At 37.4% G+C, this 25,384-nt stretch overlaps 1 protein-coding gene and 1 non-coding gene across 9 annotated transcripts in view; both read left to right on the plus strand.

Annotated features, from left to right (window-relative positions):
- Positions 1-25,384, plus strand: part of PCDH15 (protocadherin related 15) — an 874,191-nt gene that overhangs the window by 132,681 nt on the left and 716,126 nt on the right. The gene's annotated exons all lie outside the window — the stretch shown is intronic.
- Positions 5,693-5,799, plus strand: LOC120873995. Its single transcript, XR_005723569.1, has one exon. It is a non-coding gene; the product is annotated as a U6 spliceosomal RNA (small nuclear RNA).

Consider the following 25,384-nt stretch of genomic DNA (forward strand, 5'->3'; position numbering starts at 1 on the left):
CAAAATGTTACTGGAAGAAGCAGTCCGGAAAGATCCCCATTGACATAAGCTCTCTTGGAATTCACCATTAAAGGTCCATAGAGCCCTTAGGCCCTAGGGCTGGATTACTTCAGGTCAAACTACCAGGGAGGGAACCCAGTCATCAGCAGACAATTGGATTAAAGCTTTACAGAGCAAGGCCCTGCCCACCAGAGCAAGACCCAGTTTTTCTTACCACCAGTCCCTCCCGTCAGCAACCTTACACAAGCCTCTTAGCCTCCTCCATCAGAGGAAAGAGAGAAGCAGCAAGAAGAAGCACAGTACAGCAGTGGCTAAAACAAAAACCACATTACAGAAAGTTATGTCCTAGATGAAGGGAAAAGATAAAACCCAAGAAAAGCAACTACATGAAGTGGAAGTAGGCAACCTTCCAGAAAAAGAATTCAGAATAATGATACAGAAGATGATCCAGGATTTCAGGAAAACAATGGAGAAGATGCCAGAAATGTCTACCAAAGACCTATAAGAACCTAAGAACAAATGCACAGATGAATAATACACTAGAAGGAATCAACAGCAGAATAACTGAGGCAGAATAATGAATAAATGACTTGGAGGACAGAATGGTGGAAATCACGGCCATACAACAGAATATAGACAAAAGAATGAAAAAAAGAAAAAATGAAGACAGCCTAAGAGACCTCAGGGACAATATTAAATGCACCAACATTTGCATTATTGGGTCCCAGAAAGAGAAAAGGGAGAGAAAGGACCTGAGAAAATATTTGAAGAAATAATAGCTGAAAACTTCCCTACCATGGGAAAGGAAATAGTCAGCCAAGTCCAGGAAGCACAGATAGTTCCACGTAGGATGAACCCAAGAAGAAATACACCAAGATGCAGAGTAGTAAAAGTGACAAAATTAAAGATAAATATAAAATATTAAAATCAACAGGGAAAATGACAACATACAAGTGAACTCCCATCAGGCTATTAGCTGGTTTCTCAACAGAAATCTTACAAGCAAGAAGGGAATGGCACAATATATTTAAAGTGATGAAAGGGACGGACCCACAACCAAGAATACTCTATCCAGCAAGACTCATTCAGATTTGATGAAGAAATCAAAAACTTTCCAGACAAGCAAAAGTAGAGAATTCAGCACCACCCAACCAGCTTTACAAATGTCAAAGGAACTTTTCTATGCAAAGGACACAAAAGAAGGAAAAGGCCTACAGAAATAGTTCAGTTCACTCACTCAGAGGTGTCTCTTTGCAACTCCATGGACTTCAGCATGCCAGGATTCCTTGTCTATCTCAAATTCCTGGAGCTTGCTCAGATTCATATCCATCAAGTCAGTGAAGGCATCCAACCATCTCATCCTCTGTCATCCCCTTCTCCTCCTGAACCTAAAACAATTAAGAAAATGGTAACATAATTATCAAGAAAATATCATTTTTATCTTAGGGGACTGGAATCCAAAAGTAGGAAGTCAAGAGATATCTGGAATAACAGGCAGGTTTGACCTTATAGTACAAAAGAATCAGGGCACAAGGCTAACAGACTTTTGCCAAGAGAATGCACTGGTTATAGCAAATACCTTCTTCCAAAAACACAACAGACAACTCTACACACGGACATCACAGGTTGGTGAATACCAAAATCAGATTGATTATATTTTTTGCAGTCCAAATAGAGAAGCTCTATACAGTGAGCAAAAACAAGAACAGGAGCTGACTGTGGTTTGGATCACTAACTCCTTATTGTAAAATTCAGACTTAAATTGAATTAAGTAGGGAAAACCACCAGGCCATTCAGATATGACCTAAATCAAGTCCCTTATGATTGTATAGTGGAAGTGACAAATAGATTCAAGGGATTAGATCTGATAAACAGAGTGCCTGAAGAACTATGAACAGAGGTTTGTAACATTGTACAGGCAATGGTTATCAAAACCATCTTCAAGAAAAATAAAGGCAAGAAGGCAAAATAGTTGTCTGAGGAGGTCTTACAAATAGCTGAGAAAAGGAGAGAAGCTAAAGGAAAAAGAGAAATGGAAACACATACCCATCTGAATCAAGAGATGCAAAGGATAGCAAGGAGAGATAAGAAAGCCTTCCTCAGTGATCAATGCAAAGAGATAGAGGAAAAGAACAGAATGGGAAAGACCAGAGAAACTTAGAGATACCATGGGAATATTTCATGCAAAGATGGGCACAATAAAGGACAGAAATATTATGAACCTAACAGAAGCAGAAGAGATTAAGAAGAGGTGGCAAGAATATACGGAAGAACTATATTAAAAAGATCTTAATGACCCAGATAGCCACAGTGGTGTGATCACTCACCTAGAGCCAGATATCCTGGAGTCCGAAGTCAAGTGGGCCTTAGAACATAGCACTACAAAGTAAGTGGAGGTGATGGAATTCCAGCTGAGCTATTTCAAGTCCTAAAAGATGATGCTGTGAAAATGCTGCACTCAATATGCCAGCAAATTTGGAAAACTCAGCAGTGGCCACAGAACTGGAAAAGGTCAGTTTTCATTCCAATCCCAAAGAAAGTCAATGCCAAAGAATGTTCAAACTACCCCACAATTGCCCTCATCTAACACTTTAGCAAAGTAATGCTCAAATTTCTCCAAGCAAAGCTTCAATAGTATGTGAAGTGAGAACTTCCAGATGTTTATGCTAGATTTAGAAAAGAGAGAGGAACTAGAGACCAAATTGCCAACATCCATTGGATCATAGAAAAAGCAACAGTGTTCCAGAAAACATCTACTTCTGCATTATTGACTATGTCAAAGCCTTTCATTATGTAGATCACAACAAACTGTGGAAAATTCTTCAATAGATCGGAATAACAGACTATCTGACCTGGATCCTGAAAAAACTGTATGCAGGTCAAAAAGCAACAATTAAAATTAGACATAGAACAATAGACTGGTTCCAAATTGGGAAAGGAGTATGTCAAGGCTGCATATTTTTACCCTGCTTATTTAACTTATATGCAGAACACATCATGCAAAATGCTAGGCTGGATGAAGCACAAGCTGGAATTAAGATTGCCAAGAGATATGTAAATAACCTAAGATATGTAGATGACACCACCTTTATGGCATAAAGCAAAGAGGAACTGGGGAGCCTCTTGATGGAAGTGAAAGGGGAGAGTGAAAAAGCTGGCTTAAAACTCAATATTCAAAAAACTAAGATCATGGCATCTGGTCCTATCACTTCATGGCAAACAGATGGAGACACAATGGAAAAAATGACAGACTTTATTTTCTTGGGCTCCAAAATCACTGCAGATGGTGACTGAGGTCATGAAATTAAAAGACACTTGTTCCTTGGAAGAAGAGCTATGATCAACCTAGATAGCATATTAAAAAGTAGAGACATTACTTTGCCAACAAAGGTCCATCTAGTCAAAGCTATGGTTTTTCCAATAGTCATGTAATGTATGTGAGAGTTGGACCATAAAGAAGGCTGAGCACGGAAGAATTGATGCCTATGGTGCTGGAGAAGACTCTTGAACTATGGTGCTGGAGAAGACTCTTAAGAGTCCCTTGGACTGCCAGGAGATCCAATCAGTCAATCCTGAAGGAAATCAATGAACTGATTCATTGGAAGGACTGATGCTGAAGCTGAAACTCCAATACTTTGGCCACCTGATGTGAAGAACTCAGTCATTGGAAAGAACCCTGATGCTGGGAAAGATTGAAGGCAGGAGGAGAGGCAACAGAGGATGAGATGGTTGGATGGCATCATCAACTGAAGGACATGAGTTTGAGCAGACCCCAGGATTTAGTGATGGACAGGGAAGTCTGGTGTGCTGCCATCCATTGGGTTACAAAGAGTCAGACAGATTCTTAAAGACATTGGAATACCAGGCCATGTTACCTGCATTCTGAAAGACCTGTATGCAGGTCAGGAGTCAAGAGTATCTTACACTGAACAACGAACTGGTTCATAATTGGGAAAGGAGTGTGTCAAGGCTGTATACTCTCACCTTGCTTATTAGCATATGCAGAGGAGATGATGTGAAATGCTAGACTGGATGAAACTCAAGCTGGACTCGAGAGTGCTGGGAGAAATATACAGGTGATAACCACCCTAATGGCACAAAATGCAGAGGAACTAAAGAGCCTCTTGATGAAGGTGAAAAAGGAGAGTGAAAAAGCTGGCTTAAAACTTAACATTCAAAAAACTTAAGATCATGGCATCTTGTTCCATCACCTCATGAAAAATATTTGGGGGGAAAATGGAAACAGTGACAGATTTTATTTTTTTTGGACCCCCAAATCACTGCAGATGGTGACTGCAGCCATGAAATTAAAAGATGCTTACTCCTTGGATGAAAAGCTATGACAAACCTAGACAGTGTATTAAAAAGTAGAGACATCACTTTGCCAACAAAGGTCCATATAGTCAAAGCTGTGGTTTTTCCAATAGTCATGTACAGTAGTCATGTACAGATGTGAAAGTTGGACCATAAAGAAGGCTGAGCACTGAAGATTTGATGACTCCAAACTGTGGTGCTGGAGAAGACTCTAGGGAGTCTTGGACAGCAAGGAGATCAAACCAGTCAACCCTAAGGGAAATCAACCCTGAATATCCTTTGGAAGAACTGATGCTGAAGCTGAAGCTCCAATACTTTGGCTGCCTGATGCAAAGTGCCAACTCAATGGAAAAGATCTTGATGCTGGGTAGACTGAGGGCAGGAGAAGAAGCGGGTAACAGAGGATGAGATGGTTGGATGGCATCATCACTCAATGGACATCTGTTTGAGCAAACTCCAGGAGATGGTGAAGGACAGGGAAGCCTGGCATGGTGCAGTCCATGGGGTTGCAGAAGCAGACACAATTGAGCAACTGAATAGCAACAAATAGGATTATACATATCAATAACTGCCTTAAATATAAATGGATTAAATGCACCAATCAAAAGAGATAGCCTGTCTGATCTGATGAAAATACGTGCTTGTATGCACTTCCACTTACCACATCACTCTGCTTGACCCCCAAATTTTATCTTATTTTATATTGTTATATTAACTATGTTCTCTTCGTAGCTTGTAAATGTAAATTTTTCTTGGCGGGGGTTGGGGGGTGGGTCTGGCTATTGATTGTGAAAACTGATAAATATATTTTACTAGTATTATTATGTAACTATTCCTCACTTAATACCATTGTATCATGATTGGTCAACAAAAAAATAATTGAATTCTACATCATCAAAATTATCATTTAATAGGAAAACCTGTAATCATTTTTTAAAATCCTGAATCATATCAGAATTTCAGAATTACCTTCGAATTTTTTTGAAAATTACATTTGCCCAGCTATTGCTTTTTTTCTCCAGAGCTCCAGATATGTTTCTAAAGAGCAGCCATGTTTTAAAAAGAACTGGATATATGATGACCTTTTACTTTTATCTAGTTTGTTTCTCTTTTTCTATTTTATTTTCATTCCTCCCATTTCATTTCATTTAGTTCATGTTTTCCAATTTCTCCATCTTTTTTAAAAAAAATGCTCTTTCTCATGCCTTTGTCAAGCATAGTAGAAAATGTTTTTTATACAAATATAAGTAATATGTATAATATATGTATTTTAGATAATTTATAAACTTTTACTGAACTAAAAAAATTGACATTTTGATTCCACTTGTTTAACTTAATATGAATGCTAGAATACTAATTGTTTTAAAAAAGATATGCAGTGCTCGTCTCGGCAGCACATATACTAAAATTGGAACGATACAGAGAAGATTAGCATGGCCCCTGCGCAAGGATGACACGCAAATTCGTGAAGCGTTCCATATTAAAAAAAAAAAAAAAAAGATATGCAGTTCTATTTCCAGTTTTTTAAGGAATCTCCACACCGTTCTCCATAGTGGCTGTACTAGTTTGCATTCCCACCAACAGTGTAAGAGGGTTCCCTTTTCTCCACACCCTGTCCAGCATTTATTGCTTGTAGACTTTTGGATTGCAGCCATTCTGACTGGCGTGAAATGGTACCTCACTGTGGTTTTGATTTGCATTTCTCTGATAAGGAGTGATGTTGAGCATCTTTTCATGAGTTTGTCAGCCATGTGCATGTCTTCTTTGGAGAAATGTCTATTTAGTTCTTTGGCCCATTTTTTAATTGGGCCGTTTCTTTTTCTGGAATTGAGCTGCAGGAGTTGCTTGTATATTTTTGAGATTAGTTGTTTGTCAGTTGCTTCATTTGCTATTATTTTCTCCCATTATCAGCAGAAGAATGGATAAGAAAGCTGTGGTACATATACACAATGGAGTATTACTCAGCTATTAAAATAAATACATTTAAATCAGTTCTAATGAGGTGGATGAAACTGGAGCCTATCATACACAGTGAAGTAAGCCAGAAAAAAAAAAAAACAAAACACCAATACAGTATACTAATGCATATATATGGAATTTAGAAAGATGGTAATGATAACCCTGTATGCGAGACAGCAAAAGAGACACAGATGTATAGAACAGACTTTTGGACTCTGTGGGAGAGGGAGAGGGTGGGAGGATTTGGGAGAATGGCATTGAAACATGTATAATATCATATATGAAATGAATCGCCCGTCTAGGTTCAATGCATGATACTGGATGCTGGGGGCTGGTGCACTGAGACGACCCAGAAGGATGGTACGGGGAGGGAGGAGGGAGGGGGGTTCAGGATGGGGAACACGTGTATACCTGTGGCAGATTCATGCTGATGTATGGCAAAACCAATACAATATTGTAAAGTAATTAACCTCCAAATAAAATAAATAAATTTATATTTAAAAAAAGATATGCAACAAGCAACAGGTTTACTGTATAGCACAGGGAAATATAGTAAATATCTTGTAATAACCTATAATGAAAAATAATTTCAAAAATCATATGTGTGTATATGTATAACTGAGTCACCTTGTTGTGTACCTGAAACACTGTAAGTGAACTATCAGTCAGTTCAGTTGCTCAGTCGTGTCCAGCTCTTTGCGACCCCATGAATCGCAGCACGCCAGGCCTCCCTGTCCATCACCAACTCCCGGAGTTCACTCATTCTCACGTCCATAGAGTCAGTGATGCCATCCAGCCATTTCATCCTCTGTCGTCCCCTTCTCCTCCTGCCCCCAATCCCTCCCAGCATCAGAGTCTTTTCCAATGAGTCAACTCTTCGCAGGAGGTGGCCAAAGTACTGGAGTTTCAGCTTTAGCTTCATTCCTCCCAAAGAAATCCCAAGGCTCATCTCCTTCAGAATGGACAGGTTGGATCTCCTTGCAGTCCAAGGGAAGCTCAAGAGTCTTCTCCAACACCACAGTTCAAAAGCATCAATTCTTCGGCGCTCAGCCTTCTTCACAGTCCAACTCTCACATCCATACGTGACCACTGGAAAAACCTTAGCCTTGACTAGAGAGACCTTAGTCAGCAAAGTAATGTCTCTGCTTTTGAATATGCTATTTAGGTTGGTCATAACTTTTCTTCCAAGGAGTAAGTGTCTTTTAATTTCATGGCTGCAATCACCATCTGCAGTGACTTTGGAGCCCCCCAAAATAAACTCTGACACTGTTTCCACTATTTCCAGATCTATTTCCCATGAAGTGATGGGACCAGATGCCATGATCTTCGTTTTCTGAATGTTGAGCTTTAAGCCAACTTTCTCACTCTCCTCTTTCACTTTCATGAAGAGGCTTTTGAGTTCCTCTTCACTTTCTGCCATAGGGTGGTGTCATCTATATAGCTGAGGTTATGGATATTTCTCCTGGCAATCTTGATTCCAGCTTGTGCTTCTTCCAGCCCAGCATTTCTCATGATGTACTCTGCATATAAGTTAAATAAGCAGGGTGACAGTATACAGCCTTGATGTACTCCTTTCCCTATTTGGAACCAGTCTGTTGTTCCATGTCCAGTTCTAACTGTTGCTTCCTGACCTGCATATAGGTTTCTCAAGAGGCAGGTCAGGTGGTCTGGTATTCCCATCTCTTTCAGAATTTTCCACAGTGTATTGTGATCCACACAGTCAAAGGCTTTGGCATAGTCAATAAAGCAGAAATAGATGTTTTTCTGGAACTCTCTTCCTTTTTCCATGATCCAGCAGATGTTGGCAATTTGCTGTCTGGTTCCTCTGCCTTTTCTAAAACCAGCTTGAACATCAGGAAGTTCATGGTTCACGTATTGCTGAAGCCTCGCTTGGAGAATTTTGAGCATTACTTTACTAGGGTATGACATGAGTGCAATTGTGTGGTAGTTTGAGCATTCTTTGGCATTGCCTTTCTTTGGGATTGTAATGAAAACTGACCTTATCCAGTCCTGTGGCTACTGCTGAGTTTTCCAAATTTGCCAGCATATTTAGTGCAGCACTTTCACAGCATCAGCTTTCAGAATTTGAAATATGCAGATGGCATAATACTCTCTGTAGAGAGCCCTAAAGTCTCCATATAAAAACCATTAGAATAAATGAATTCAACAAGGTAGCCAGAAATAAAATTACTATACAGAAATGTGTTGCATTTCTTATACACTAACAGTGAAATAACAGAAAGGGCATTCAAAAATCAACAAAAAGTCTTTTTAAAATTGTATATCCTAATATAAAATATTAATACTTAGGAATAAACTTAACCTAAGTGGTGAAATACTTATCCACTTAGAGCTATAAAACATTGATAAAGGAAACTAAAGATTATTCAAAGAAGTAGAAAGATATCTCATGCTTTGGGGTGGGGAAAATATTGTTAAAATAGCCATACTACTCAAAGCAACCTATGGATTTAACACAATCCTTGTCAAGATATCCATGACATTTTTCATGGAACTAGAACAGAGTTCTAAAATTTAAATGGAACCACAAAAAGTATAGAATTGCCAAATCATTCCTGAGGAAAGAGAACAAACCAGGAGGAATATCTCTTTCAGACTTCAGAAAATATTACAGAGCTATGGTAATCAAAATTGCATGATATTGGCACAAAAACAGACATGGAGATTAGTGGAACAGAATAGAGAGCTCAGAAATAAGCCCACATGCCTACAGTCAATTAATCCTTGACAAAGGAGGCAAGAAAATACAATGAACAAGAGATAATCTCTTCATCAAGTGGTATGGGAAAGCTGGACACCTTCATGAAAATCACTGAAATTAGAATTCTTCCATATACTATACACAAAAAATAAACTCAAAATGATTTACAGGCCTAAATATAAGACAAGACATTATAAAAGTCTTAAAAGAGAGTGTAAGCAAAATATTCACTGACATAAATTGTAATAATATTTTCTCAGATCAGTCTCCCAAGGCAAAAGAAACAAAAGCAAAAATAAACAAGTGGGACCTAATCAAACTTAAGTCTTTACATAAGAAAGGGAATCACTGACCAAAGTCAACTTATGGAATAGGAGAAAGTATTTGCCAACTATGCAACCAACAGGGGGTTAATAGTCAAAATATACAAAGAGTTCATACAACTCAATAAGACTTAAATAGACATCTCTCCAAAGAAGATATATGGGTGGCAAACAGGCATATGAATAGCACACTCAATGTCGCTAATCATTAGAGAAATGCAAATCAAAACCACAATTAGGTATCACCTCACACCAGGCAAGATGGATAGTATCACTGAACAGTCTGCAAATAGTGAATGCCTGAGGGAGTATGGAGAAAAGAGAAACTTCTTGCACTGCTGGTGGGAATGTAAATTGGTAGAGCTAATATGGAAAACAGTATAGGAGTTCCTTTAAAACAAAAGCAAAGAAAACTAAAAATAAAAATACCATATGATCCAGCAACCCCACCTCTGGGTGTATATTTAGAGGAAACCACAACTAAAAAAATACACGCACACTGATGTTCATACTTGCACTATTTATAATATCTCAAAGTCTATAGTGTCGTCTATGGATATACCACCCTGAATGTGCCTGACTTGGTCAAAAGCTATAGTGAATGTACTTGAAATAATTTAACCACTATTCAAAAACACAGTAGAAAAAAAACAAGCAGACAAACAAACAAACAAAAACTCTTAAGAAAGGAACTTTCTTAAATTAATAACAAAATAATCTAAATCAACGTAAGAATTTTCTTCAAAATCAGGATGACTACGATGGCAATTCACTGCTTTCATTCAACATTTTATTACCAGCTAAGCTAAAACATTAAAGCAAGATAAATATAATAATTTGGTTTAGAAAGAGTAGCTACTGACCTTTGCAGGTATCAATCTCTATAATTAAAAAACAAACATCAGTAATTTATACACTATAAAAATTAACAAGGGTGTGAAGGAAGGTGGCTTGGCGAATCAGTATGATAAATTCGATCATGTGTGTTTCTTTTTGCAACAGCAACTAACATAAAATGTAATAATAAGGATTTAACTTACAATACCAAGGTATTTTGGTATGAGTTACCAAAGTATAATCTAAGAAATATATAAGCAACATCATTATTTGGAAATTTATTACAGTCACTGAAAGACATTAAGTAGGACTTAGACCTAGAATGAAGAGACAAACATCATGCACACTGTTTAACAAAAATCAATAGCTATCAGTGTTGAAACTAAACTATAAATAAATTACAATTGAAATTCCATTTGCTATTCTCTCTGGAACTAGACAATCTGATTCTTAAATATATTGGATAGAGGGGGAAAGCAATCGAGGTCCATCAAGAAACTCCTAAGGAAGAAGAATAAGATGGGTACATTTTACTTACTATTCATGGAGATTTATTTTTAAAGCTGTAGTAAATCAATGTGATCTTAGTGCAGGCTAAGGCCAAACAGACCAAGGAAACCAAATGAAAAGTGTAAAAACTAAATCACACATACACCATGAATAAATGAATGCATAAATAGATGTAGTATTTGCATATCAATGGGGATGTAATTGACTCTTTCCTAAATTGTTCCTATTAATTGATTTCTCACAGGGAAAATGAAAATTGCTCAACTTTTGCTAAGCAATAATAGCAGACACTTCTCCAAATATATCAGCTATTTATACATGAAAGATAAACATCTAAAACAGTCAAAAATTTTAAGAAAAATACAATTGTCTTCTTATGATCAGGCAGGTTTTCTTAGCTACATAAAGGAAAAGTGTATAAGTATGATATGATAAATTAGAAATGAGAGTAAAAGGCATGTGATCATCTTAATAGACACAAAAATACCTTTTTTAGATGCATCAAAATTCAACACCCATTTATGATTTAAAAAATAAATAAATAAAAGTGCCCCAGAAAGTAGTCACAAAGGGAACCTACTTTTATATAATAAAGGCCATATATGACAAACTCATAGCTAACATATTCAACAGTGAAACGCTTGAAGCATTTCATCTAAGATCAGGAACAATAAAAAGCACTCTCACCACTTCTATTCAATATAGTTTTGGAAGTCTTAGCTACAGCAATCAGAGATCAAAAAGAAGTAAAAGGAATTCAAATCAGAGAGGAAGAAGTAAAATTGTCACTGCAAGGGACAGAAAGTATACATGAAAAACCCTAAACATGCTACCAGAAAACTATTAGAGCTTACTAATGAATTCAGTAAAACTGCAGGATACAAAATTAAGAAACAGAAATGCGTTGCATTTCTCAGTTCAGTTCAGTTGCTCAGTTGTGTCCAACTCTTTGTGACCCCATGGACTGAAGCACCCCAGGCTTCCCTGTGCATCACCATCCCAGAGTATACTCAAACTCATGTCCATTTTGTCAGTGATGCATTCCAAAAATCTCATCCTCTGTTGTCCCCTTCTCCTCCCACCTTCAATCTTTCCCAGAATCAGGGTCTTTTCAAATGAGTCAGTACTTTCAATCAGGTGGCCAAAGTATTGGAGCTTCAGCTTCAGCGTCAGTCCTTACAATGAATATTCGGACAGATTTCATTTAGGATGGACTGGTTGGATCTCTCTGCTGCCTAAGGGACTCTCAAGAGTCTTCTCCAACACCACAGTTCAAATGCATCAATTCTTTGGCACTCAGCTTTCTTCACAGTCCAACTCTCACATCCATACATGACCACAGGAAAAACCATAGCCTTGACTAGACGGACCTTTGTTGGCAAAGTAATATCTCTGCCTTTCAATATGCTATCTAGGTTGGTCATAACTTTCCTTCCAAGGAGTAAGTGTCTTTTAATTTTATGGCTGCAGTCACCATCTACAGTGATTTTGGAGCCCCAAAAAATAAAGTCTGAAACTGTTTCCACTGTTTCCCCATTTATTTGCCATGAAGTGATGGGACCAGATGCCATGATCTTTGTTTTCTGAATGTTGAGCTTTAAGCCAACTTTTTCACTCTCCTCTTTCACTTTCATCAAGAGGCTCTTTAATTCTTCTTTGCTTTCTGCCATAAAGGTGGTGCCATCTGCATACCTGAGGTTATTGATATTTCTCTTGGTAATCTTGATCCCATCCTGTGCTTCATCCAGTCCAGCATTTCTCAAAATGTGCTCTGCATATAAGTTAAATAAGCATGGTGACAATATACAGCCTTGAAGTACTCCTTTCCCAATTTGGAACCAGTCTGTTGTTCCATGTCCAGTTCTAACTGTTGCTTCTTCAACAGTATACAGATTTCTCAGGAGGCAGGTTATGTGGTCTGGTATTCCCATCTCTTTCAGAATTTTCCACAGTTTATTGTGATCCAACAGTCAAAGGCTTTGGCATAGTCAGTAAAATAGCAGTTGATGTTCTTCTGGAACTCTCTTCCTTTTTTGATGATCCAACAGATGTTGGTAATTTGATATCTGGTTGCTTTGCCTTTTCTAAATCCATCTTGAACATTTGCAAGTTCATGGTTCACATACTGTTGAAGTTTGACTTGGAGAATTTCGAGCATTACTTTGCTAGTGTGTGAGATGAGTGCAATTGTGCAGTAGTTTGAGCAATCTTTGGCATTGTCTTTCTTTAGAGTTGGAATGAAAACTGACCTTTTTCAGTCCTGTGGCCACTGCAGAGTTTTCCAAATTTGCTGGCATATGAATGCAGCACTTTCACACCGTCATCTTTTAAGATTTGAAATAACTTAACCAGAATTCCATCACCTCCACTAGCTTTGTTTCTAGTGATGCTTCCTAAGGCCCACTTAACTTCGCATTCCAGGATATCTGGCTCTAGGTGAGTGATCATACCATCATGATTACCTGGTCATGAAGATCTTTTTTGTATAGTTCTGTGTATTATTGCATCCTGTGTATTGTTGCATTTCTATACACTAAAAATCTGAAAGAGAAGTGAAGAAAAAAAATTCCATTTACCATTACATCAAAAAATAAAATGCATAGGTATAATCTTCCTAAATGAAGCAAAAGAGCTGTACTCAGAAAGCTATAATATTTGATGAAAGAAATCAAAGATGACACACAGAGGGAAAGATATACCATATTCTTAGATTAGAAGAATTGATATTATTTTAATGACAATATACTACACAAATCAATCTACAGATTCAATATATTACCTATCAAATTACCAATGGCATTTTTTAAAAAACTAGTAAAGAAAAAAAAAAGTTTAGTTTTTATGGAAACCAAAAGATCCCAAATAGTCAAAGCAATCTTGAAAGAAAAATGGAGCTGGAGGAATCAGGTGCCCTGACTTCAGAGCATACCAGAAAGCTACAGTAATCAAAATAGTATAGTATAAGCACAGAAACAGAAATCTAGATCAATGGGACAGGATAGAAAGCCCAAAAATAAACCCATGCACCTGTTGTCAGTTAATCTATGACAAATGAGGAAAGAATATATAATGAAAATAGACAATCTTTTCAAACAATGGTGCTGGGAAAAGTGGACAGCTATATGTAAAATAATGAAATTATAACATTCTCTAAAACTATATACAAAAATTAATTCTAAATGGATTACATACTTAAATGTAAAATGGGATACTATAAATCCCTTAGAGGAAAAAATAGGCAGAACACTCTCTGACATAAATTGCAGCAATATCTTATTTGATCCATCCACCTCCTAGAGTCATGAAAATAAATAAAATAAAATAAATTTAAAAAGAACTTAATCAAACTCAAAAGTTTTGCATAGCAAAGGAAATCTTAAACAAAATGAAAAGACAACACAGAGAATAGGAGAAGATATTTGCAAGTGAAATGACTGACAAAGGATTAATCTCTAAAATATGCACACAGGTCATGCAGCTCAATAACAAGAAAACAAATGACCCTTCAAAATATTGACAGATCTAAGTAGACATTTCTCCATAGAGAGATACAGATGGCCAACAAATATGTGAAAAGATGCTCAACATTGCTGATTATTAGAGAAATGCAAATGAAAACTTCAATGAGGTATCACCTCTCAGCAGTCAGAATGTCCATCATCAAAAATATACAAACCATAAAAGCTGGAGAGGGTTTGGAGAAAGGGGAACCCTTTTACACTGTTGAGGGGAATGCAAATTGATACGGCCACTATACAGAACATATGGAGTTTCCTTAAAAAACCTGAAAATAGAGGTGTTACATGATTTAGCAATCCCCCTCCTGGGCATATGTCCAGGGAAAACCCTTTGGAAAGATACATGTAGCCCAATATTCATTTCAGCACCAGTAACAGTAGCCAAGACTTGGAAGCAACCTAGGTGTCCAATGACAGATGAATGGATAAAGATGTGGTATATGTCTCCAATGGAATATTACTCAGCCCTAAAAAAGAATGAAATGATGCCATTTTCAGCAGCATGGATGGATTTGGTGATTATCATACTAAGTGAATTAAGTCAAACAGAGAAAGACAAATATCATATAATGTCACTTATATGTGGAATCATTTTTTTAAAAAAGATGATACAATGAACTTATTTATAAAACAGAAGCAGACTCACAGCATTAGAAAACAAACTTATGTTTACCAAGGGGACAAGTCAGGAGGGTAAATTAGAAGTTTGGGATTAACACACACACACTACTCTGTATAAAACAGATAATCAACAATGACCTACTATATAGCACAAGGAACTCTACTCACATTCTATAGTAACCTAAATGGGAAAATAATTCAAAAAAATAATAGTTATTATATATGTGTATAAAGAACTGAATCACTTTCCTGTACACCTGAAACTAACAGCAATGTAAATCAAGTATACTCCAATTTAAATATAAATATGAAATTTAAAAATAAAGAAAATTAAAGAGTCCTCCTTGTCAAAAGACACAAAAGAGTATGGTATTATATTACATAGTGAATAAAAGACATTTTCAATATATGTAACAATTAATTAACAAGTTACTAGAATACAAATTAAAAAAGCAAGGGAAGGAATGCAATGATGTTCAAGCTGGTTTTAGAAAAGGCAGAGGAACCAGAGATCAAATTGCCAACATCCACTGGATCATTAAAAGAGCAAGAGAGTTCCAGAAAAACATCTATGTCTGCTTTATTGACTATGCCAAAGCTTTTGACTGTGTGGATCACAATAAACTGTGGAAAATTCTGAAAGAGATGGGAATACCAGACCACCTGACCTGCCTCTTGAGAAACCTATATGCAGGTCAGGAGGCAACAGTTAGAACTGGACATGGAACAACAGACTGGTTCCAAATAGGAAAAGGAGTACGTCAAGGCTGCATATTGTCACCTTGCTTCTTTAATTTCTATGCAGACTACATCATGAGAAACGCTGGGCTGGGAGAAGCACAAGCTGGAATCAAGATTTCCAGGAGAAATATCTGTAACCTCAGCTATGCAGATGACACCACCCTTATGGCAGAAAGTGAAGGGGAACTAAAAAACTTCTTGGTGAAAGTAAAAGAGGAGAGTTGAAAAAGTTTGCCTAAAGCTCAACATTCGGAAAACTAAGATCATGGCATCTGGTCCCATCACTTCATGGGAAATAGATGTGGAAATAGTGGAAACAGTGTCAGACTTTATTTTTGGGGCTCCAGAGTCACTGCAGATGGTGATTGCTGCCATGAAATTAAAAGACGCTTACTCCTTGGAAGGAAAGTTATGACCAACCTAGATAGCATATTCAAAAGCAGAGATATTACTTTGTCAACAAAAGTCCGTCTAGTCAAGGCTATGGTTTTTCCAGTGGTCATGTATGGATGTGAGAGTTGGACTGTGAAAAAGGCTGAGTGCCAAAGAATTGATGCTTTTGAACTGTGGTGTTGGAGAAGACTCTTGAGGGTCCCTTGAACTGCAAGGAGATCCAACCAGTCCATCCTAACAGAGATCAGTCCTGGGTGTTCATTGGAAGGTCTGATGCTAAAGCTGAAACTCCAATACTTTTGCCACTTCATGCAAAAATCTGACTCATTGGAAAAGACTCTAATGCTGTGAGGGATTGGGGGCAGGAGGAGAAGGGATGACAGAGGATGAGATGGCTGGATGGCATCACTGACTCGATGGACAGGAGTTTGAGTGAACTGAGGGAGCTGGTGATGGCCAGGGAGGCCTGGCGTGCTGCGATTCATGGGATCACAAAGAGTCGGACACGACTCTTTGAACTGAACTGAACTGAACTGAGTAATGTTTTATTTCTTATTGTAGGTGGTGGGGACATAAATATTAATTTTATTATACTACTATTGATTTTTAATTTCCAAAAAATATATTACATACCCTTTATTGTGTGTCTGGTTTATGATACATTTTTTAAAAAGGAAAACCCAAATAGTAAACAAAAAGAATAGAGACAGAAGATGGATGGCAAGATCGTTTCCTGTGTAAATAAAACATTTTGCTTGAGAAACATTAGGTAGTGTTAAATGTCATGTTAAACTGCGTGCTCAACAATTTTGTTTTCTCTTTCTAAAATATTACTAGCTCATTGTTCACAATGTGCATATCTCACTACACAATAAATAGAAGGAAATAGAATAGGAGCAAAGGAAGGAGAGTTGAAGTGTTTTGAACAGAGTGGATGCCAGCATGCACTGAATGGATGGCTCTTCCCTGCCTTGTACTTGCCTTTGATGTGAATATAAATATCCTGCCTATGGATGTCTTATTGTGTCTGGGTGTGTTCTCAGTCATGTTTGACTCTTTGTGACCCCATGTACTGTAGCCTGTTAGGCTACTCTGTCCATGGAACTTCCCAGGCAAGAATACTGGAGTGGGTTGCCGTTTCCTATTCCAAGGGATCTTCCTACCCAGGGATTGAACCAGTGTTTTCCTGCATTGGCAGGCAAATTCTTTACCAGAGCGCCACCTGGGAAGCCCTTACTTAAGCGGCATTCTTATTACATCACGACAACCTTCTTGGAGTGGGAGATGCTAGCTTGGTTCCCTAACTGATCGCAAATTGTTGACTCTTTGAAGATGTGTCACATTGCCATCAACGCCATGTGCGAATTTCAAAACTTGAACTGATGAGGTCGATTCTGAGTTAAAGGAAGCGTTAACGAAAGACTATCAATCTCTTGTAGCAGGTGAAATGGCAGCTTCCAGAGTACTTCAGAGTGGCAAAGTGACAAGAAGGCATCTTTCATGCCTTAATCAATTTTCAATTTAAATGTGTTCTAATATAACAGATTTTACCACATTAAACTATTCTTCATTTTATAATATTTATTAAATTATTTATTCTATTTAGAATTTTTGTGATATATTCTGTGTTTTTTTAGATAAGTGAAGTTCCTTATCTTACTTTCCAAATGTATTTATGAATGTTTTCTTATGAGAAAAGCAACACGTGAACAAATTTAGAAATTTTAAGAATGAGAAAGCACTATTAACAATAATTAAAATGGTCATATATTAGCTTTTCATATTGACTATACACATTCAAAAAATTACATACAGTTCTAAAACCTGTTTTTTATTTTCACTTCTTATGATCATTGCTCAGGATATCATAATTTCCTAAACAATATGTGTGTGTGTGTATATATATATATTTGATGGCTAATTTCAAATTGATAGATTTTATTGGTAGAATCTACACAGCCACTTTCATCTGGACTTGATTTACTGACATGTATTAAGTGATTTCAACAATATGTGAAACGAGAACTTCCAGACGTACAAGCTGGGCTTTGAAGAGGCAGAGTAGTCAGAAATCAATTGCCATTCAGTGGATTATGCAGAAGGCAAGGAAATTCCAGAAAAACATCTACTTCTGCTCCATTGACTACCATAAAGCCTTTAACTGTGTAGATCACAACAAACTGTGGAAAATTCTTAGAGATCTTATCCATCTCCTGAGAAACCTGTTTGCAGGACAAAAAGCAATAGATAGAACTTTATATGAAACAACTGGCATGTTCAAAATTAAGAGAGGAGTATAGCAAGGCTGTATATTGTCACCCTGCTTATTTAACTTCTATGCAGAGTTGTTATTCAGTTAGTCATGTCCAACTCTTTGTGACCCCATGGACTGCAGCAGGACAGGCTTCCCTATTCTTCACCGTCTCCTGGAGCTTGCTCAAATTCATGTCCATTGAGTAAGTTATGCCATCCAACCATCTTGTACTCTGCCATCCCCTTCTCTGCCTGCCTTCAATCTTTCCCAGCATCAGGGTCTTTTCTAATGAATCAGCTCTACAAATCAGCTGGCCAAAGTATTGAAGCTTCAGCATCAACCCTTCCAGTAAAAATTAATGATTGATTTCCTTTAGGATTGATTGGTTTGATTTCCTGGCAGTCCAAGGGACTCTCAAGAGTCTTCTCCAACATGACATCAGTTCTTCTGTGCTCAGCCTTCTTTATGATCCAAGGCTCACATCCATACATAACTACTGGAAAAACCATGGCTTTGACTAGATGGACCTTTGTTGGCAAAATAATGTCTCTGCTTGTTAATATGCTCCTAGGTTGGTCATAGCTTTTCTTTCAAGGAGCAAGCGCCTTTTAATTTCATGGCTGCAGTCGCCATCTGCAGTGATTTTGGAGCCCAAGAAAATAAAGTCTGTCACTGTTTCCATTGTTTCTCCATCTATTTGCTATGGAGTGATGGGACTGGATGCCATAATCTTAGTTTTTTGAATGTTGAGTTTTAAGCCAGCCTTTTCACTCTCCTCTTTCACCTTCATCAAGAAGCTCTATAGTTCCTCTTTGCTTTCTGCCATAAGACTGGTGTCATCTGCATATCTGAGGTTATTGTTATTTCTCCTGGCAATCTTGATTTCAGGTTGTGCTTCATCCAACCCGGTATTTTGGCATTTCGCATGATATACTCATGAATGATTTGCCTTGGAAATGAACAGAGATCTTTCTGTCATCTTTAAGATTGTACCCAAGTGCTGCATTTCAGACTCTTTTGTTTGACCATTAAGGCTTTTCTTCTAAGGGATTCTTGCCTGCAGTAGTAGGTATAATGGTCATCTGAATTGAATTCACCCATTCCAGTCCATTTTATTTCACTGATTCCTAAAATGTTGATGTTCGCTCTTGCCATCTCCTGTTTGACCACTTCCAATTTACCTTGATTCATGGAGTTGGCATTCCAGGTTCCTATAAAATATTGTTCTTTATAGCATCAGACCTTACTTTCACCACCAGACACATTCAAAACTGGGTGTTGTTTCTGCTTTGGCTCAGCCTCTTCATTCCTTCTGGAGCTGTTTCTCTGCTTTCCTCTAGTAGCATATTGTGCTCCTATTGACCTAGGGAGTCTCTGCTTTTTAAGATACTGTCTAGGTTGTTCATAGCTCTTCTTCCAAGGAGCAAGCACCTTTTAATTTCATGGCTGCAGTCACCATCTGCAGTGATTTTGGAGCCCAAGAAAATAAAGTATGTCACTGTTTCCATTGTTTCTCCATCTGTTTGCCATGGAATGTTGGGACTGGATGCCACGATCTTAGTTTTTTGAATGTTGAGTTTTAAATCAGCTTTTTCCCTCTCCTCTTTCACTCTTATCAAGAGGCTTTTTAGTTCTTCTTTACTTTCTGCCATAAAGATGGTGTCATCTGCATATCTGAGATTATTGATATTTCTCCTGGCAATCTTGATTCCAGCTTGTGCTTCATCCAACCCAGCATTTTGTATGATGTACTCTGCATATGAGTTAAATAAGCAGGGTGATCTAGTCCTATCAATTCATGGCAAATAGAAGGATAAAATGTGAAAGCAGTTGCAAAATTTATTTTCTTGGGCTCCAAAACCACTGCAGATGATGACTGTAGTCATAAAATTAAAAGACGCTTGCTCCTTGAAAGGAAAGCTATGACAAACCTAAACAGTATATTAAAAAGCAGAGACCTTACTTTGCTGAGAAAGATACACATTACTTTGCTTGGACAAAGGTCAAAGTGATGGTTTTTCCAGCAATCATTTATGGATGTGAGAGTTGGATCATAATGAAAGCTGAGCACTGACAAATTGTTGCTTCTGAATTGTGGTGCTGGAGAAGACTTTTGAAAATCCTCCAGACTGCAAGGATATCAAATCAGTCAATCCTAAAGGAAATCAACCATGGATTTTATTGGAAAGACTGATGTTGAAGCTCCAGTATTTTGGACACCTGATGCAAAGAGCCAACTCATTGGAAAAGACCCTGATACTGGGAAAGACCAAAGGCAATAGGAGAAGAGGGCAGTAGACGATAAGATGATTTGATTGAATCACCGACCCAATAGACATGAATTTCAGAAACTCCAGGAGATAGTGGAGGACAGGAAAGCCTGGTGGGCTATAGTCCATCGTGTCCCAAGGAGTTGGACACAACTCACTGACTGAACAGCAACAATCAAGTGACTTAGAATGATCAGAGACCTATACTCGAATGCAAGATCAAGAAAGCAAGAGAAATGCTCAACTATTACTGAACTTTCTAGTGAAACCTCAGTGGCGCACTACCCATATAGCACCTAGGATAACCTGAGCCTGCCACTGATTTATGTACCACAGTTGACCCCAAAGGATTACAAACTTCTTGTACTGTGCTTTGGCTCACTCAGTCCCTTGCTCCCTTTGACTCTCTCAGTCCTTTCTTATTTTCAAATGTCATGAGAATGTGCACTGTTTAGCAGGTTATAAGAAAAGCCATTCTGCAAATGAGTCTGGGAAGGCACTTTTAAGCTTCACAGCCTCTATGGCATTAAAAAAAAAAAAAGTTAAAAAAGGAGTTGGAGTGGGTGGACCAGTCTCCAATACCTGCCACGTTTGTGGAGTATGCTCAAGTAATAATAGTTTAACACAATTATATAATGTCTTAGTGGTATATGCACTTTTAGTAGCAATGTGTATTTGTCTGATTATTTCCATATTAGTGTATCTCCAAAGTAAAATACTTCTGTCAAAAGGAACTTTCTTATAATTCTTGCCAAACTGCCTTTCATTTTTTCCTTTCATAAACACTCACACACAATTTATAGCCCCACTAAAATCATCTATTAACTTATATTTTCTTATTTTCTAACTGAATCCTGTTATTATCCATTTAATAAAATTCTTGACAATTTGACAGAACAAAAATATCTCTTCATTTTAATTAGTGTTTGTTTTCATGATAAGTCACATGGATGCAAATCTTTCCAACTTATATATTTTATGTTTTTTCTATTATTTAAATATTTTACATAAATAAAATAGTATGATGCTGAGTTAAGATTATTAACATTATTAATTGGCACAATGTTTTATAAAAGCCATGATGGAGCTATTTTGGTAAAGAAGGACATCATTTGCTCTAAACAACTATGTTTGGTAGGCTCTTGAACTTACTTTCAATAATTTTTACTCACACTGCTCTTCCTCTCCAACTGAACTTGTGCATTTCTTTAGACATGTTTCTTTTCCGCTATACATTCTCTACTTTATTAATATTTTATAATCCATTTTGGATTAGCAAAAAGGAAAACAAATTTTATAATAATAGTGTAGAAAAGAAAAGTAGTTTTGATTCTGAGTGACTATATAGAGCTTTCTTTAAGTGTCAAGTTTATGAGCATTAGTGTATAGACAATTTAGGATATAATGGACTATGCTTATCTCTTTTTCTGGGTCTTGACTATGATAACTGGAATTTTTAAAAATGATCTCATGATAATAGGAATATTACCAAAGTTTATGGGAGTAAAAATCTAACAGCACAATTAAGAAGTGAATTATCATATTCATTATCATATTGAGGAAAAGTATAATAAGATGCTCTTAATGTAACAGAAATTCTAAGATTGCTTTCTACTATCTGTAGCATCACCCCTTTTTTTGAATATCATATAGAAAACTGTTCTGTGTGTACCATTAGGCACTGATAATGGAAGAATGATTGTAAAATAAGGAACCATGTAGCTTGGAAAGTAACAAACAAAGAACTTATAACAATAAAGTATTCTTTGGACTCACTGTTGGCAAACTGTGTCATATGAGCAAACACAAATAAATAAAATATGGAATCCTACCCTAGAGGAGTTCTTTTCAATGACAGCAGATCTTCAAAACTGCAGACATCTTATAGAGGATTATCTAAAAATGAACCTATGTGGCGTTAACTCTGCAGGGCATAAAGCTTTCATCATCCTATGTTATACATATGGATAGCGAACTGTCAAAAACATCATCTCTAAATGCCAAGGGTGGTAAAACACTTGGCTTCAGTACTATATTATTTTCCATTTTCGAGAATACTAAGAAAACTTCTGGAACAACAATAAAAAAAAATCAGGTTTTCAATAATTGTGGGGTTCTTTTGGTATGGACATGGTCAAAACTTCAATCCTAGCTTCTACAAACGTGGGCACTGGGTGGTAACCCAAAAACATGGCTCCTGCTCAGGCCCAGCACCAGGCCAACTATTACAGATCCATATTTTTGTTTCAGCCCAGTGCCAGGTCAGCTTCCAAGGATCTAGAATACAGATCAAATTCAGAAAACCCAGGCTCCTAGCCCACCCTAACCCTGATCTCCCACTGCCTCAGCCTCTAGGTTAGCTCCCATAAAACTAGGTTCCTAGCCCATCCCAATACTGAACTGAAAGTGAAAGTGAAGTCCTGTCCGACTCTTTGCGACCCCATGAACTGTAGCTTACCAGGCTCCTCTCTCCATGGGATTCTGCAGGCAAGAGTACTGGATTAGGTTGCCATTTCCTTCTCCAGGGTATCTTCCCAACCAAGGGATCAAACCTGGGTCTCCCACATTCCAGGCAGATGCTTTAACCCCTGAGCCACCGGACCCTGTTAATTCAAATAATATGTCCACACCAGTGATAACTAGCACATGAGACCCCTGTGGACCCAGAATCCAGGACCACCCACATAGACCCAAGTCCACCCACATAGACCCAAGTCCCAGGCTATTATTGAAGACTCAGGTATCAGGCCCAACCCAGCAGACCTAAGCTCCAGATTGCTCCCATAGGAAGAAGCACCAGACTGGTCCCCATGAACCCAAATGCCAGGCCTTCCCACCTACTGACCCAGGTACCAGTCCTGCCTACTTAGGGATTCTAACATTAACTTTTCTTATAGACATCGCCAAGAGGCACCAGTCAGAATCTCTGGATGGGCTGATTAGCACAGGGCTTTGTCTGCCAAAGCCAATATGCAACAAATGGAAGAAGTGCTTACTTCCCAAATGCACAGACACCGAACTAAGGTCACTGGGATCATGAATATCAAGAAAACATGACCCTACCTAAAGAAAGTAATAAAAATCCTATTTATTTCAGTTCAGTTCAGTTCAGTTCAGTCACTCAGTCGTGTCCGACTCTTTGTGACCCCATGAGTTGCAGCACGCCAGGCTTTCCTGTCCATCACTAACTCCCAGAGATCACTCAAACTCACATCCATTGAGTTGGTGATGCCATCCAGCCATCTCATCCTCTGTCGTCTCCTTCTCCTCCTGCCCCCAATCCCTCCCAGCATCAGAGTCTTTTCCAATGAGTCAACTCTTCGCATGAGGTGGCCAAAGTACTGGAGCTTCAGCTTTAGCATCAGTCCTTCCAGTGAACACCCAGGGCTGATCTCCTCTAGAATGGAATGGTTGGATCTCTTTGCAGTCCAAGGGACTCTCAAGAGTCTTCTCCAACACCCCAATTCAAAAGCATCAATTCTTTGGCATTTAGCCTTCTTCACAGTCCAACTCTCACATCCATACGTGACCAGTGGAGAAACCATAGTCTTGACTAGACGGACCTTTGTAGGCAAAGTAATGTCTCTGCTTTTGAATATGCTATCTAGGTTGGTCATAACTTTTCTTCCAAGGAGTAAGCATCTTTTAATTTCATGGCTGCAGTCACCATCTGCAGTGATTTTGGAGCCCCCAAAATAAAAGTCTGACACTGTTTCCATTGTTTTCCCATCTATTTGCCATGAAGTGATGCTATGATCTTAGTTTTCTGAATGTTGAGCTTTTGGCTGACCCTAAATAAATGGAAGTCTATGAATTGTCTGACAAAGATTTGGAATAACTCTCTTAAAGAAATTCAATGAACTATAAGGAAACACACACAGACAATTAAATTAGAAAAATGAGAAATTTAAGAAATATGTCATTTTTATTTTATTTTTTTTTAAATTTATTTATTTATTTTTAATTTTTACTTTACAATTCTGTATTGGTTTTGGCATAGATTGACATGAATCCACCACAGGTGTACATGCGTTCCCAAACATGAACCCCACTAAAAAGAAGAAGAAATCCTAGATTTGAAGAATATAATGACTGAATGGAAAACATGCAATAGATATCTTGAAAAGTATACTCAGCCAAGCAGGTGAGAGAATTTGTGAACTGGAAGATAGATTATTTGAAGTTATTCAGTCAGAGGAGAACAACAATAAAAACAAAAGCAAAAACAAAAAAAGTATTAAATAGAGTGAGGAGAGGCTAAATGAATTATGGAATACCATTAAAAAAGATCTATACATTATTGGAGTCCCCAGAAGAAGGAGGAGGTGGCACAAAGCTATTTTAAGAAATAAGGGCTAAGCATATTCCAAATCTGGGGGGAGATTTATATATTGGTATTCAAGAATTTAATAGATCAGTCCCAAAATTTCAACCCAAAACAATCTTTAAAATACACATTATAATAAAACTATCTAAAATCAAAGACCAAGAGAATTTTTTTAAAAAAAAAAAAAAAAAAAAAAAAAAAAAAAAACAACCCACAATTCTCACATATAAGGGAAATCCCTTAAGACTATAGAAAACTGTAGTTTCCTCAGCCGAAAATTTATAGAGCAGGAGGGAGTGGGATGATATATTCAAAGTGCTTGAAGAAAAAATGTGCCAACCAAGAAGACCTGACATAGCAAACTGTCTTTCAGGAATGAAGGAGTAACTACTCTACCTACTTTACAAGAAATAATAAAAGGAATTATTTGAACTGAACTAAAAGGATGATATTTAATAATAATAAAACAATTATTTTAAAACATCCTGGTAAAGGTAAATATATAGTCCAATTCAGATTATTTTAACGTTGTAATATGGTGGTATCACAATCACTTACCTCTAGTATAAATGTTAAAGGACAAAAGTATTAAATA

This window comes from Oryx dammah, unplaced genomic scaffold (assembly GCF_014754425.2).
Source record: "Oryx dammah isolate SB20612 unplaced genomic scaffold, SCBI_Odam_1.1 HiC_scaffold_14, whole genome shotgun sequence".
NCBI classification, from domain to species: Eukaryota; Metazoa; Chordata; class Mammalia; order Artiodactyla; family Bovidae; genus Oryx; species Oryx dammah.